This window comes from Mobula birostris, chromosome 11, assembly GCF_030028105.1.
Source record: "Mobula birostris isolate sMobBir1 chromosome 11, sMobBir1.hap1, whole genome shotgun sequence".
Classification (NCBI taxonomy): domain Eukaryota; kingdom Metazoa; phylum Chordata; class Chondrichthyes; order Myliobatiformes; family Myliobatidae; genus Mobula; species Mobula birostris.
The window spans coordinates 68246704-68260842 of record NC_092380.1 but is presented as its reverse complement, the minus strand read 5'-3'; the positions used below and the strand labels follow the sequence as shown (position 1 = coordinate 68260842).

The following is a 14139-nucleotide window of genomic DNA, read 5'->3' as shown; positions in this document are numbered from 1 at the left end:
GGGATTGTGATTGCTTCCATTGTTTTCAATTTTGTCTTTAGAAACTGACCAATATGAAGTGTGTTATCCTGAAGATACAAATTAATTCTGAATTGTAGCAGAGTGTTATGGCTTCATTGTTTTGGTTCTAAGTACCAGATCCTTTTGGCAAATTTCTTGAGGAATTAGAAATGAAGATCCATGAACTGAGTTAAGGTTACTTTTTTTTCTTCACTTCAAAACAAGGTCATAAATTGTTATTTTAGGGAAATGCCCTACTTGATCTAATAGCAGGAAGGTCAACGATTTGAATCACAATCTGTGCTGAGTTAGTTGATTCAAAATGGGAAGCCATGTTGTGGAACATCATCTCCCACATGAATCCGTTGGATCAAATTACTGAATTTTCTCCTGAACTGCTGAGCTTCATGTGGTGATACTGTTCATGTGGTGGCTGGCATGAAATCAGTTTGTTTGATTCGGAAATTGGTTTATTAGTGTCACACATACTGAGGTACAAAGAAAAACACGTCTGGCATACTATTCATACAGAGCAATTACAAGAATATAATGAGATGATGCAAGGTAAAACAAGAGAGTAGAATAAAGTGTTACAGTTGCAGAGAAAGTACACTGTAGATAGACAATAAGTAATAAAGTCATTGCAAGGTAGAAGGTGAGGTCAAGAGTCCATTTTTACCATATTAGGGAACTGGGCAATGGTCTTATAGCAGCAGGGTAGAAACAGTGATACGTGCTTTCGGACTTTTGTATCTTATGCCTGGTGGGGGTGGGGTGGGGAGACGAGAGAATATCAGGGGTGTGTGGGGTCTTTGGATATGCTGGCTACTTTACCAACGCAGCAAGAAGTGTAGTCGCAATCCACAGAAGGGAGGCTGTTTTCTGTGATATGCCAAGCCGTGTCCATAACTCTCTGCAGTTTCTTGTGGTCACGGTCAGAGTGGTCAAGCCATGATAGGATGTTTTCTATGTTACATTGATAAGAATTGGGTCAGAGGGGACATGACATTTTGTTTTCGGCCTCCAGAAGAAGTGGAGATGCTAGTGAGCTTCCTTGGCCATAGTGTCTATGCAGCTGGATCAGGACAGGCTGTTGGTGCTGTTCACTCAGTTGGCTTTGGAATTAGTTCATTGTTGTCACAAATACCTGGGCAGAGTGGAAAGCTTATTGTGCCTGCGCTTCATATGGATCGCGTCATTGCACAGTGCACTGAGGTAGAACAAGGTAAAACAATAACAGAATGCAGGATAAAGTGTAACAGCTGCAAAGAAAATACAGTGCAGGTGCGGAATAAGGTTCAAGCTCATAATTGAATTGATCAAAGTCGAGAGTCCATCTTATAATACTAGGGAACCGCTCAATAGTCAGAATCAGATTTATTATCACTAATGTATGTCACAAAATCTGTGTTGTTTTACAGAACAGTAGAGTACAAGACATTAAAATGACCGTAAGTTACAAAATAAATAAATACTGCAAAATAGAAATACAGGTTTCCCCCGCCATCCGAAGGTAGAGCGTTCCTATAAAACGGTTCGTAAGCCGGAATGTTGTAAAGCGAAGAAGCAATTACCATTTATTTATATGGGAAAAATTTGTGAGCGTTCACAGACCCAAAAATAACCTACCAAATCATGCCAAATAACACATAAAAACTAAAATAACAGTAACATATAGTAGGAATGACATGATAAATACACAGCCTATATAAAGTAGAAATACTTTTCTACAATCATTGCTGCACTGTTCTCCGTGGCGAAAATCTCACGCAAGCACTCTCGGCAGAAACACTCTCTCCAGTAACCTTTAAGGTATGAAGCTGCCAAATCATACCAAATAATGCATAAAAATGCACAGCCTATATAAAGTAGAAATAATTTATGTACAGTGTAGTATCACTTACGGGAATCAGGAAGACAGCGCCGAGCACACTGATGATGGTGTGTTAGGCTGAGTCATTGGAGGTTGGGGTGGTGCAGTGATCCCCAACTGCCGGGCAGCGAACCGATACCAATCCACGGAGAATGCAGCGATACAGTGGTAGTCGGGACGTACCCAGCACATCTTTAAGAAAAAAAAACAAAATAAACAAGCTAATTAATTAGGTGCCACCCGGCACATAAATGACTGCCCAGATCAGAGGCAATCATCTTCTTCTATGTCTGCCTGCCTCGATGTCGATAGTCGAAGTTCATCGTCTGCTGTGGCTGATGTGGAAGGCTTGAAAAACGACAGTATGCTTGACTGCTTTGCCTTGCGCATTTTTCTATCGTCTCATGCAATTGCTTCACGTTCAGTTCCTGGACGACTTCACTTTCAATCCGTTTGCTATTGCATTCGGTTTCGATTGCTATCCTTTCCTCTTCCAATTGCATCAGCTCTTCATCTATCAATTCTTGGTCATGGGATGCCAAAAACTCTTCAACATCATCTTCGTCAACTTTCACAAGCCAAACTCACTTTGTCCTTACTTCGTTCACCACAATCGAAATGCTTAATTATGTCTAGTTTTATGCTAAGTGTAACACCCTTACGAGCTCTTTTAGGCTTTTCCGATACCTTAGAACTCATCTTGCAAACAGATGCTCAAAATAAATTGACATAAAACACAGATGCTCACAGGCACGTGTTTAAGCAATGCCGGCTAGAATGCAGTTCCAGGCGAGGAGCTTGGCTGCTCGGGGCGCGCGCTGCTTTTTCCACGCGCTACCTTTTTCTGCGCGCTGCCTTTTTTTGTAACAGTGAAAATGCCTTCTGTTAGCGAAAACAGGTAACTAATGTCAGTCTTTCGTAATAGCAAGGTTTCGTAAAGTGAACATTGGAAAAGCGGGGGACACCTGCAGTGAGGTAGGATTCAAGGACCATTCAAAATGTGATATCAGAAAGGAAGAAGCTTTTGTGTCCTTTTGTATTAGGCTTTCTTATCTTTTGTTCGATGGGAGGAGGAGAAGAGGGAATGTCTGGGTGGGATATGTTGCCTAGGAGGCTAGAGTTAATATTTGACATGACCAACTTTTTGAAGCAGTTCATGATGGTAATATCAGAATCAATGGGGAGGAGACATGAAGACAGCTTACCTTGTATGTCTTAGGTACCGGGACAATAGTGGCCTTTAAGGGAGGTGGGAACCTCAGATTGAAACAGCGAGTGGTTTAGGAATATCTACAAATACCTCTGGCAGATGATCTGTGCAGGAACAAAGGACATGGTTGTTCAGGCCAGAAGCTTTCTGCAGATTCATTCCCCAAGAGGACTAATCCTACATTTGCAATAGTGATTGTGGACACAGGTTTATTCAAGGCACTCGTGGTGGGTGTGACGTTCCAGTCTCCTTCTGTTCAAAACCAGCATAGTAAGTGTTAGGCTCATTGGGAAGAGATGCCCTGTTGTCGGTGATGCTGCCCAACAACTTCTGGCTGTAAGGAAATCGAGGGATATGGGTGTTAGTACAGGAACATAGAGATGAGAAAGAACATGAACTAGAAATTTGAAAAGCATATGTAAGGGGTTTCTTCTTTTATGTTACTGCGTAGTCTAATTAAAATGGCTTCTTTGTTACGTTATAATTGAAATGGCTTCTTTGTTATGTTAACTGCTGAGAAAGTCTTCCCGCTAGCAGTTTGTTTGGATCATGTTACTGATAAGAGGGTGAACAAACCAATTGGGATAGATGTTATTCTTTCTGTGTGTCTGTAAGTTAGTGTGATGCGCGGGTTTTTGGGCAGAAGGCGGGAGAGAGAGACAGAGGATGGACAAGGTGCTGTAAGTCCGCTAATGGGGTCAGATGCCGAGCAGGAGTCCGAGTTCCAGGGTGTTTGGCGAGGAGAGGAGACAGAGACAGACTCGTGTGGAGCGTCTAATCAACCACCGTTGTTGGTCCCAGGCAGCAGGTCGAGGTGGTCCGAGGGGTCGCAGGGTGAAGAAGGAGGGTCCTGAGCTCCAACTGTTTGTGCACGAAGAGATTGAACTTTGATAAGTGTGGCACCTTTTATTTTCCTTTTATATTTTGTTCTCTATTAATTATGTAGTTGCAGTAATATCTATAAACTGTAAATCACTTAATTGTATCTGGTGTATTGTCTGTTATTTGGGCGGGGTTGGGTACATCACACAGCATCCACACAAACTATTACCCAGTTTGGCGGGGCCGAGGGCTGTTTCCCTAGACGACAGCGAGCTGAGCGACCCTGAGGCTGGCCAGGGGGGCTACACATATAAAAACAGGTTCAAAGGGCCAAGCTCTGTCCTTAATTCTTGTTTTCTTATGTTACAATATATAATAAATTTAAAATGTTTTATTGATGCAGTATGGATCAGGCCCTTCCGGCCTGACAAGCTGCGCTGTCCAGCAACCACCTATTTTAACACGAGCCTGATCACAGTTCAATTCACAATAACCAAATAGCCTACTAACCAGTAACCGGTACGTCTCCAGGCTGTGGGAAGAGACTGGAGAAGCCAGAGGAAACCCACGCAGTTGCGGTGAGAACATACAAACCCCTTCCAGACAGAGGTGGAACTGAACCCTGAATTCTGACGCCCTGAACTGTAATACAATCATGCTCAATGCCACCCGACTCTGCTGTGTTTCATTGACGTTCTCTTAATAGGTAGGTCTTGAAACAATGATAATGGGCTCATTGTGGTATACTAACCTTCAGTTAATGGACAGGCTCTGACTGCAAGGATTCAATGTGCTGGACAAATTTCACGACATGTGCCAGTAATAGTAAACCTGATTCTGAACCCTGTCAATGGATACATTGCCATTCTGCAGAAGAATGCACTTCAAATCATTCACATTCCATTAACTTCTTTATGTAAAACATAGCCTCAAGTGCAATGACACCTCTTTCTGACCATTGCAAACAATAACTTGGACATTTTCCTGGCTCTAAGCTACCCAAATATGTTGAGGAAGAATTGTGCAGAGATCAGAATGGGAACCATGCTGGGGATTTACTGCAAGTGCTGGAGCTGGTGATTCTGACCACAAGACTGGCTTCCCTGTGGCAGCAAGCACATTGTCTTGAGCTGACTCTACCTCAGACAACTATTTCCAGCCCCAACCTTTGAGTTCTGAACTCTAATCTCTCTTTATATGTGGCTTATCTTTGTCCACCATTGATGGTGCCCTCATCCACATCTCCTCCATTTCCCGAACATCCATCTTTCCGTTGCCCTAAAAGTGATAGTGTTTCTCTTCTCCTTACCCACCAACCCGTGAAGCTCCGCATCCACCACATTATCCCCCGCAATTTCCGCCACCTCCAAAGTGATCCTACCACCAAACGTATCTTTCTCCTCCCCCCCACTCTCTTCACTTTCTGCAGTGATCGCTCCCTCTGTGATTCTCTTGTCCATTCATCCCTCCTGGCACCTATCCCTGCAAGCAGCCAAAGTGCCACGCCTTCCTGCTGAGGTTGTCTATTGTGTCCGGTGCTCACAATACAGCCTCATCTACGTTAGTGATACCAGCCGTAAATTGCCGGACTGCTTTGTCGGACACCACTGCTTCATCCGCCGAAAGCAGAACCTCCCAGTGGCCAAACATTCTAATTCGGATTTCCATTCCTGTTCCGACATGTCTGTCCATGGCCTCCTCTTGTGCCAAGATGAGTTCCCCCTAATTGTGAAGGAGCAATACCTTATATTCCTTCTAAGTAACCTCCAACCTGATGGTGTGACTATCAATTTCTTCTTCTGTTAAAAATATTTTCCCTCCCCCTCTCCTCTTCTTCTGTTCCCCACTCTGGCCTCTTACCTCTTCACATCTGCCTATCACCTCCCCCTGGGGCCGCTCCTCCTTTCCTTTTTCCTATGGTTCACTCTCCTCTCCTATCAGTTTCTTAACTCTTCAGCCCTTTACCTTTCCTACCCACCAGGCTTCACCAATCACCTTCTAACTATCCTCTTGCCCCTTCCCCCATCTTTTTGTTCTGGCATCTGCTCCCTTCCTTTACAGTCCTGAAGGAGAGTCTCAGCCGAAAATGTTGGCTCTTTATTCATTTTCATAGATGCTCTCTAATCTGCTGAGTTCCTCCAGCATTTTGTGGTTGCTTTATTTTCCAAGTCAGCATGTAACATTGGTATGCCGTCACTATATTCCTAAAATGAAAAAAAAATGGAAAAAAACTAGACAGCCAGCATAGTCAAAGACCCCACCCATCCCAAATATTCTCCCTTCTCCCCTTTTCCATAGAGCAGAAGATGCAAAAAGCTGAAAGCACATACCACCCGGCTCAATGGCTGCTTCAATCCTGCTGTAATAAAGCTTTTAACTGGTTCCTACTACAATAAGATGGACTCTTAACCCCACAATGTACCTTGTTAAGATCTTGCACTTTATTGTTTACTTGCATTGCACTTTCTTAATTGTTGCTAGGCTTTAATTTGCATTCTGTTATTTACCTTGTCCTATCTCATTGCATTGTGTAATGATTTGATCTGTGTGCAAAACAAGCTTTTCACTGTATTTAGTACAGATGACAATAATAAACCAATATCAATACCAAATCAGAAATAGGAGCAAATGATGGAAGGAAGCACTCTGCAAGTCAGGCAGCATCTATAGTGAGAGGAGTAGAGGTATCATTTAAGATTGGGACCCTACTGTGAAAGATCTGCTTGCTGTCTGTTGTTGAAATCTGACCCTTTCAAAAGCACTGTGGCCCTCAACGTAAGCACTGTGACATTCAGAAATCATTTCAGAAGGCAACATTCCATGACATTCAAATAGAGTACATAAAAGTCAATGTTTCTAATAAAGCTGGCTGTTTGCACCTGCCTTCCAGATAGTCAATCTCATAGTGGGTCACTTTACCTCTATACCCATCCCCAATACCTAATTTTCAGTATTAGATTCACATAGGAATCCCTTAAGTTCATGTATGTGTGCTTGTTTCTAACAGGAGTTATATCTGAAATGGAAGATGGGGCAGGAATTACTGTTCAAAAAATACTACAGCCATCATGTCAATGATACCTTTTTTAACAATATAGTTTGTGCCAGAGAGAAATGTATACCACCAGTCCTGCATCTTAGTGGAAACAGTGGTAGACAAATGACATCAATAGTACATGCATGCGGACTGATTCTGTACTCCACTGTTTTCATGTCAGACAGATAACCTCCAGATCTGTACACGTGCACCCAAGCTGGATTTATATTCAGGTTCAGAAGAGTGAAATGAGCTCAATAGTGTCCCAGGCCTCTAGCCCCGTCCCCACCTTAATCTGGCCGCAGTCTTGGTGTCTACATTCTGATTTGCAGGGCCATTTATTTCCTGGTCCTTCATCTGGACCCAATCTGGTTCTTGGACCTCTTGCTTCAGGAGCCAGAACCGGAAAGATTTCTGTCCCTGAGTCCTGGTCTCAGCCCCTGCCTAGTCTCTGGGTCTAAGGCACCTTGGCTCAGTCAGGTCTCTGATTTCTAGTCTGTTATCTCTGGGGCCTTGGGTATATACAGGGCCTGAGAGAGCAGTCGTCCATCTGCAGTCTTCAGCGTTGTTCCTGGTCACCACACAGTGAAGGGCTTATACATTATGGATGGACGGCACAGTGATAATACCTACCACTTATTCTAAAGTGCTGGGCTAAACCTAGACATCCCAAGCATCCCCCACCCCCATGGTCTCTCTGTGACCTGCATAAGAAAATCAATCACCATGCCAAAATCAAACAGGTCAAGCAGAGTTCTCCATCGATATAGGAAGTCCCACAACATTAAAAACCATTGACTACCTTACTTTGCCATTAGAGTTGGAGCTTCTCCTTACCCTCCTAATCTTCCACAGTGCCCTTCCCTCACAAATGGAACCTGTCTCAGAGAATCCTCTGACCTTACCATTGACTGTGTAGGTATTCTGGGTGTGCGGACTCCTGAGTATTCAGAGTTATGTAACTTTTGACCTTCTGTTAAGAGCCACCTTAAAGTTGTTCAAGAACCCTGTTTGATGCATTTGTCACTTCCACAACTCCAGGAATGCTTTCCACCTTGATGCATTGGTGATCTATTAAGTGGCTCATCGATGTGTTCTTCTGGATTAATAATCAGGTTTTAATGCACCAAAATCTTCCTAATTAATCATATTTAAAAAAGCAGAATCTATCATCAAAGATCCCCACCATTCATGCATGCCTTCTTCATGCTACTGCCATCAGGTAGGAGGTTTGGCAGTCTTGGTTCCCATATCAGCAGGTTCAGGAACAGTTATTAACCTATAACCAACAGGCTACTGAACTGGTGTAGCTAATTTCATTAACTACTACTCTGAACTGATTCTACAATCTACAGACTCACTCTCAATGACTCCTTACAACTCATGTTCTCAGTATTACTTTTATTTGCAGAGTTCGTCTTTGCACCTTGGTGTTTGTCAGTCTTCGTTTATGTGTAGTTTTCCATAAAATTCTGCTGCTTCTTTTACCTTTAAATGCCTGCAAGAGAATTAACCTGAAGGTAGTATGTTTGTAACACATTCAAACATTGATAATAAATTCGCGTTGAACTTTAAACTGTGAATATGCTCCTGTGAATTTGAATCCTTCTAGTGCAACATTTTAAGTAAGATGGAACATGACTGATCAGAATCTGTGAATTAGTATTAGCCATTTCAGAATAACAGCTGCAACAGAATGATACAAATGCCACAAATAGAAAGATTACACCCACTTATTTCCAATAACTCTAATGATAGGAGTTGTGGTGACATTGCAGAGGATTAGCTGTGATACTGATAGAAAGCATGACATCACCATCTCTCCAAAGGACTGAATTCGCCTCTGCTTTTCACAAAACATCTGTCACAATGACTCACAACTGAGCTCTGGACTTTACAGCATTTACTTCACTTCCCACTTCCTAATGTTCTTCCATTATCTTTTTAACAAGAGTGTGATGAGCCAAGTCTAGGGGTTGACATTCCCCCTGTGATTTAAGCAGCACATTAATAGTATTGGAATGGTAATTCTGTGGTCATTGTGAAATGTGGGTGAGCAGTTTAATTGCTAATGTTGCTTACTAATGTACATGTTGTTCTATCGATTCAGGATCAGTTCCTGCGGATTGGAGGGTAGCTAATGTTATCCCACTTTTTAAGAAAGGTGGGAGAGAGAAAACAGGCAGTTATAGACCAGTTAGTCTGACATCAGTGGTGGGGAAGATGCTGGAGTCAATTATAAAAGATGAAATTATGACACATTTGGATAGCAGTAGCAGGATAGGTCCGAGTCAGCATGGATTTACGAAGGGGAAATCATACTTGACTAATCTTATGGAATTTTTTGAGGATGTAACTATGAAAATGGACATGAGAAAGCCAGTGAATGTAGTGTACCTGGACTTTCAGAAAGCCTTTGATAAGGTCCCACATAGGAGGTTAGTGGGCAAAATTAGAGCACATGGTATTGGGGGTAGGGTACTGACATGGATAGAAAATTGGTTGGCAGACAGGAAACAAAGAGTAGGGATTAATGGGTCCTTTTCAGAATGGCAGGCAGTGACTAGTGGGATACCACAAGCCTCGGTGCTGGGACCGCAGCTATTTACAATATACATTAGTGATTTAGATGAAGGGATTAAAAGTAACATTAGCAAATTTGCAGATGACACAAAGCTGGGTGACAGTGTGAAATATGAGGAGGATGTTATGAGAATACAGTGTGACTTGGACAGGTTGGGTGAGTGGGCAGATGCATGGCAGATGCAGTTTAATGTGGATAAGTGTGAGGTTATCCACTTTGGTAGCAAGAACAGGAAGGCAGATTACTATCTGAATGGTGTCAAGTTAGGAAAAGGGGAAGTACAACGAGATCTGGGTGTCCTTGTTCATCAGCCACTGAAAGTAAGCATACAGGTACAGCAGGCAGTGAAGAAAGCTAATGGCATGTTGGCTTTCATAACAAGGGGAGCTGAGTATAGGAGCAAAGTGGTCCTTCTGCAGTTGTACAAGGCCCTGGTGAGACCCCACCTGGAGTATTGTGTGCAGTTTTGGTCTCCAAATTTGAGGAAGGACATTCTTGCTATGGAGGGAGTGCAGCGTAGGTTCACTGGGTTAATTCCAGGGATGGTGGGAATGTCATATGTTGAAAGATTGGAGCGACTGGGCTTGTATACACTGGAATTTAGAAGGATGAGAGGGGATCTGATTGAAACATATAAGATTATTAAGGGATTGGACACACTAGAGGCAGGAAACATGTTCCCGATGTTGGGGGAGTCCAGAACTAGAGGCCACAGTTTAAGAATAAGGGGTAGACCATTTAGAACGGAGTTGAGGAAAAACTTTTTCACACAGAGGGTTGTGGATCTGTGGAATGCTCTGCCTCAGAAGGCAGTGGAGGCCAATTCTCTGGATTCTTTCAAGAAAGAGTTAGATAGAGCTCTTAAAGATAGAGGAGTCAAGGGTTATGGGGAGAAGGCAGGAACAGGGTACTGATTGTGGATGATCAGCCATGATCACAGTGAATGGTGGTGCTGGCTCGAAGGGCCGAATGGCCTACTCCTGCACCTATTGTCTATTGTTCAGTACTTGGAAGTTCAGAGTCAGTGCGTCAGTGGATGACCTAGATTTGACTGGCTTGTGATTATCAGATCTTGGTCATCACTCGAAGCACCACTGGCACAGCATAGATCTGGTCATATGTACACTAGAAGGAGACGGGATAACCAAAGAACAATAGCAAGCTAACAAGGATTCTCAAACATTTGGCGGCTTGATGTTGTGTTCAACTGTAAGCCCAGCAATTTCCAAGTTTCTTGAATGGACTTTTGCAAGTTTCCACAGTGAGATAGGAACTTACATCCTCTGAATTTCTTATGTGGTAACACTAATCCATTATACCTTTCTTTTCCTTTACTGTTTCGCCAATAAAAGTAACAACGCATGTGGCCTCTGATATTCTCACAGGAGTTGCTACCTGTGCTCAGCATTGAGGCAAGCTTTGCTGTTAGTACTGGGAGAAAAGAAGGACTGTACGAGAAGAGTAAGGTTAGCTGAGATTGACCCAGCTGCAGTAAGGTCTTCAGCAAACACTGCATGCACTGATCAGCACTCAACACACCACTGAATGTGACTCTCCAGTTATTTACTGAAGGTGCACTGCACATAGGGAGATGAATACTTTCAGACTGGGTATTAAACTAATTCTAGTTCTCACAGATGTTATCAATGCCATGGCATATAAATGGAGCAATCACTTTGGCTGCCTTATTGGAAATCAAAAAGGTAAAATTTATACTACACTATATAACACTATGATTAGATCCCGTATGGAGCATTGCAATAATCCTGGCCACCCATCTTACAATTCATGTAGAAGGCTTTGATACTAATGCAGATTCAGAGTAAGGTACTGAACCCAAGGAGAGGATAATATAGATTATTTGCCTTGATTAAGAAGTACTCACACAAAGAGAAATTGAGCAAAGGGACATAACTAGAAAATCAAAGCAAGGCAGTTCAGGAATGTTGCCAATATGCAATACTGAAAGCAATAGTAATTGGAGATGCAAAAATCTCAAAGTAGTTTGGCATTTTAATTTGGCATAATATCAGGATTGAGGGTTAGTACAGGTCCACAATCCCGTATCTGAAATCCTTGGGGCCAGTTGCATTTCAGAATTCAGAATTTTTCAGATTTCAGAATCCCTCCTTATTCAACCTGTCTCAGTGACGGTGAACTTAGTAGTCATAGTGATACTTTACTGATCCCGAGGGAAGTTGGGTTTCGTTACAGTTGCACCAATCAAGAATAGAGTATAGATATAGCAATATAAAATTATAAATAATTAGATAATGATATGTAAATTATGCCAGGAAATAACTTTAGGACCCGGGGGAGTTCTGGACCTACGCACTTCCTCCTGTATACTCTAAATCATCTCTAGATTACTTTTAATACCTAATACAATGTAAATGCTATGTAAATAGTTGTTATACTGTATTATACTGAATAATGACAAGAAAATGTGCATGCTCAAACACCGAGTGCTGGAGAGAAAACTTCCGTGTTTTCCCGTTCCATGCTCTTTTTAACATTTTCACAGTGAAATTTTCACAGCTGGACTCCCGAGCAAAGTTTCCCGAGTTCAAATCCAGGGCGGGCCACCCCCGAGCACGCTTTCCATCCGTGCCGGGTTGAGTGTCGAGCTAACCACTTGGCCTCGTAAAAAGTACAAAGGTCGAGTCAGGAATGTTCATAACGTGACCCGGTTAATCCTGGCACCACGTGCTGGCCAAGAATGGCTGAATGTCTGGTATGACACGCTTAAAAAAAACAGTGAAATTAAACATAAAGTCTACAGTGAACACAGAACATATAGTTAAGTGATTCATCAGCATTGTAAATTTGTTCAGGGCTAAGGTTTTCATCAGATATTTTCTTGGCAAATTCGTCAATGTAAGACGCCGCACAGAGACAGACCATGATCAAGCTTCTGCAATAACTCTACTTTCTGCGTTATTGATGATAGATGCTTCCTTCTCCCTTTTCTCATTGTTACCTGTAGGGGTATCTGCAGCTCTTTTTGACATTTTCACAGTGAAATTAAACACAAAGTCAACAGTTGAATGCAAAATATTAGTGAACAGCAAATGCATGTGTTACCAGTACGAGCGCTGAGCCACAACTGACGTCTGGCGGCCTCTGCTAGTGCTGCCATGTCACACCTGAGTGATGTCAGCTGTTGGCGCGCCAAAAATTTCGGTTTTCAGAGCTTTTTGGATTTCAGAATTTTGGATAAAGGGTTGTGGACCTGTACTAATATAGCCACAAGAAGATTGCAGACCATGAAAATGTGAGCAATGTGCAGGGGATGCTGGAGAAACTCTGCAGGTCAGGCACATCTATGGAGAGAAATGACCAGCAGACGTTTCAAAATGTCGACAGTTTATTTCCCTCCATAGATGCTGCACAACCTGCTATGTACCTCCATCGTTCTGTGTGTGTTGCACAGAACTTCTGTAATCTGATTGAATCATGGGACAATCTGAAGGGATAGCTCTGCCTCCTCCTACATTTCCTTAATGTTGCAGTCATCACCAATGATTCATTAGAGTATTTTGAGACAGTATAATAAAGTGCTGATTACATGAAGATTGTCTAATTTTGTTGTCTCAGAGCAAGACAGTTTGTTATTTTAGTTTATAAACATATTTCCAATTTTATAAATTATTTCAACATGACAATGCTGCGCCTAGTACTTTACAAATACGCATCCCAAATGCTTGGACCGTAAGGTGTTTACTGTAGGATGTGCAGGTGCTGTGACCTGAGAAGCAAAATTTCTGGTTACAGTAGGGCCCACTAAGGAAGCGCTTAGAAGTTGGGAAGCATTGCTTGGATTCCCTAGCCAATTTTGTGAAATAATGCGCAGTTCTCTTCATAAAAGCTGGTTGACATCTGCAAATTCAGGCAGCAGTAGCTTAAACTATGCAATACATTATAATATAAGGACAAACATTAGAGGTGTGTCTGAAATTAGCCGTCATCCAATAGCAATTTATAGTTACCGTTAGACTATGAGGTGTTGAGTACTGACCGAACTGGAGGAGCAAATTGCAAAACAAGTGCTCCTGTGTATGGGCTGACAGAGATGTTTTGAATCCAGGTCTTCAAGGATTAGTCAGGAAATACCCAGTGTGAATCAGAAACATGGGGATCAGGATGGTCAGTGTTTTAATTTCCAGCACTGCATGATATCTGCTGGGAGATACTGAACTGTGCACTGCTGCAAAATACACTGACTTGATACTCTTGATAACCTTAATCCCATCTCTCAACAGTTGTGCTGAGTAGCTCTTTCTGTACCACTCAACATTTGATTCTCCATTGTGAATCACTTTGCAGTGCCACTGATACTGGTGCAGAGGAAAGGGGGAGGCAAGAGTGAAAAGGTTGAATGAGAGTTCAGTCGGAGAATGAAGGTCATGGTCAGAGGCTGAACGAGGACACAGAGATGGAGTGAGTCACACTTTAGAGATGAACCCAGGGGTCATAAAATGTCAACTGGTGGGTTTTGGTGTCTGCAAGATTATGGAAAAGAAAACCTGAGTCATTTAATCCTTGGGATATTAATAGTGAGATTCCTGGTGCATGAGAGGCTGTCTCAAGATTACAGTTTCAATATGGAATCA

The 14139-nt window shown here is 42.4% G+C and overlaps 1 protein-coding gene across 3 annotated transcripts in view; it reads left to right on the top strand.

Moving 5' to 3' along the window:
- Positions 1-14139, top strand: part of LOC140205159 (caldesmon-like) — a 182661-nt gene that overhangs the window by 109765 nt on the left and 58757 nt on the right. The window lies entirely within an intron of this gene.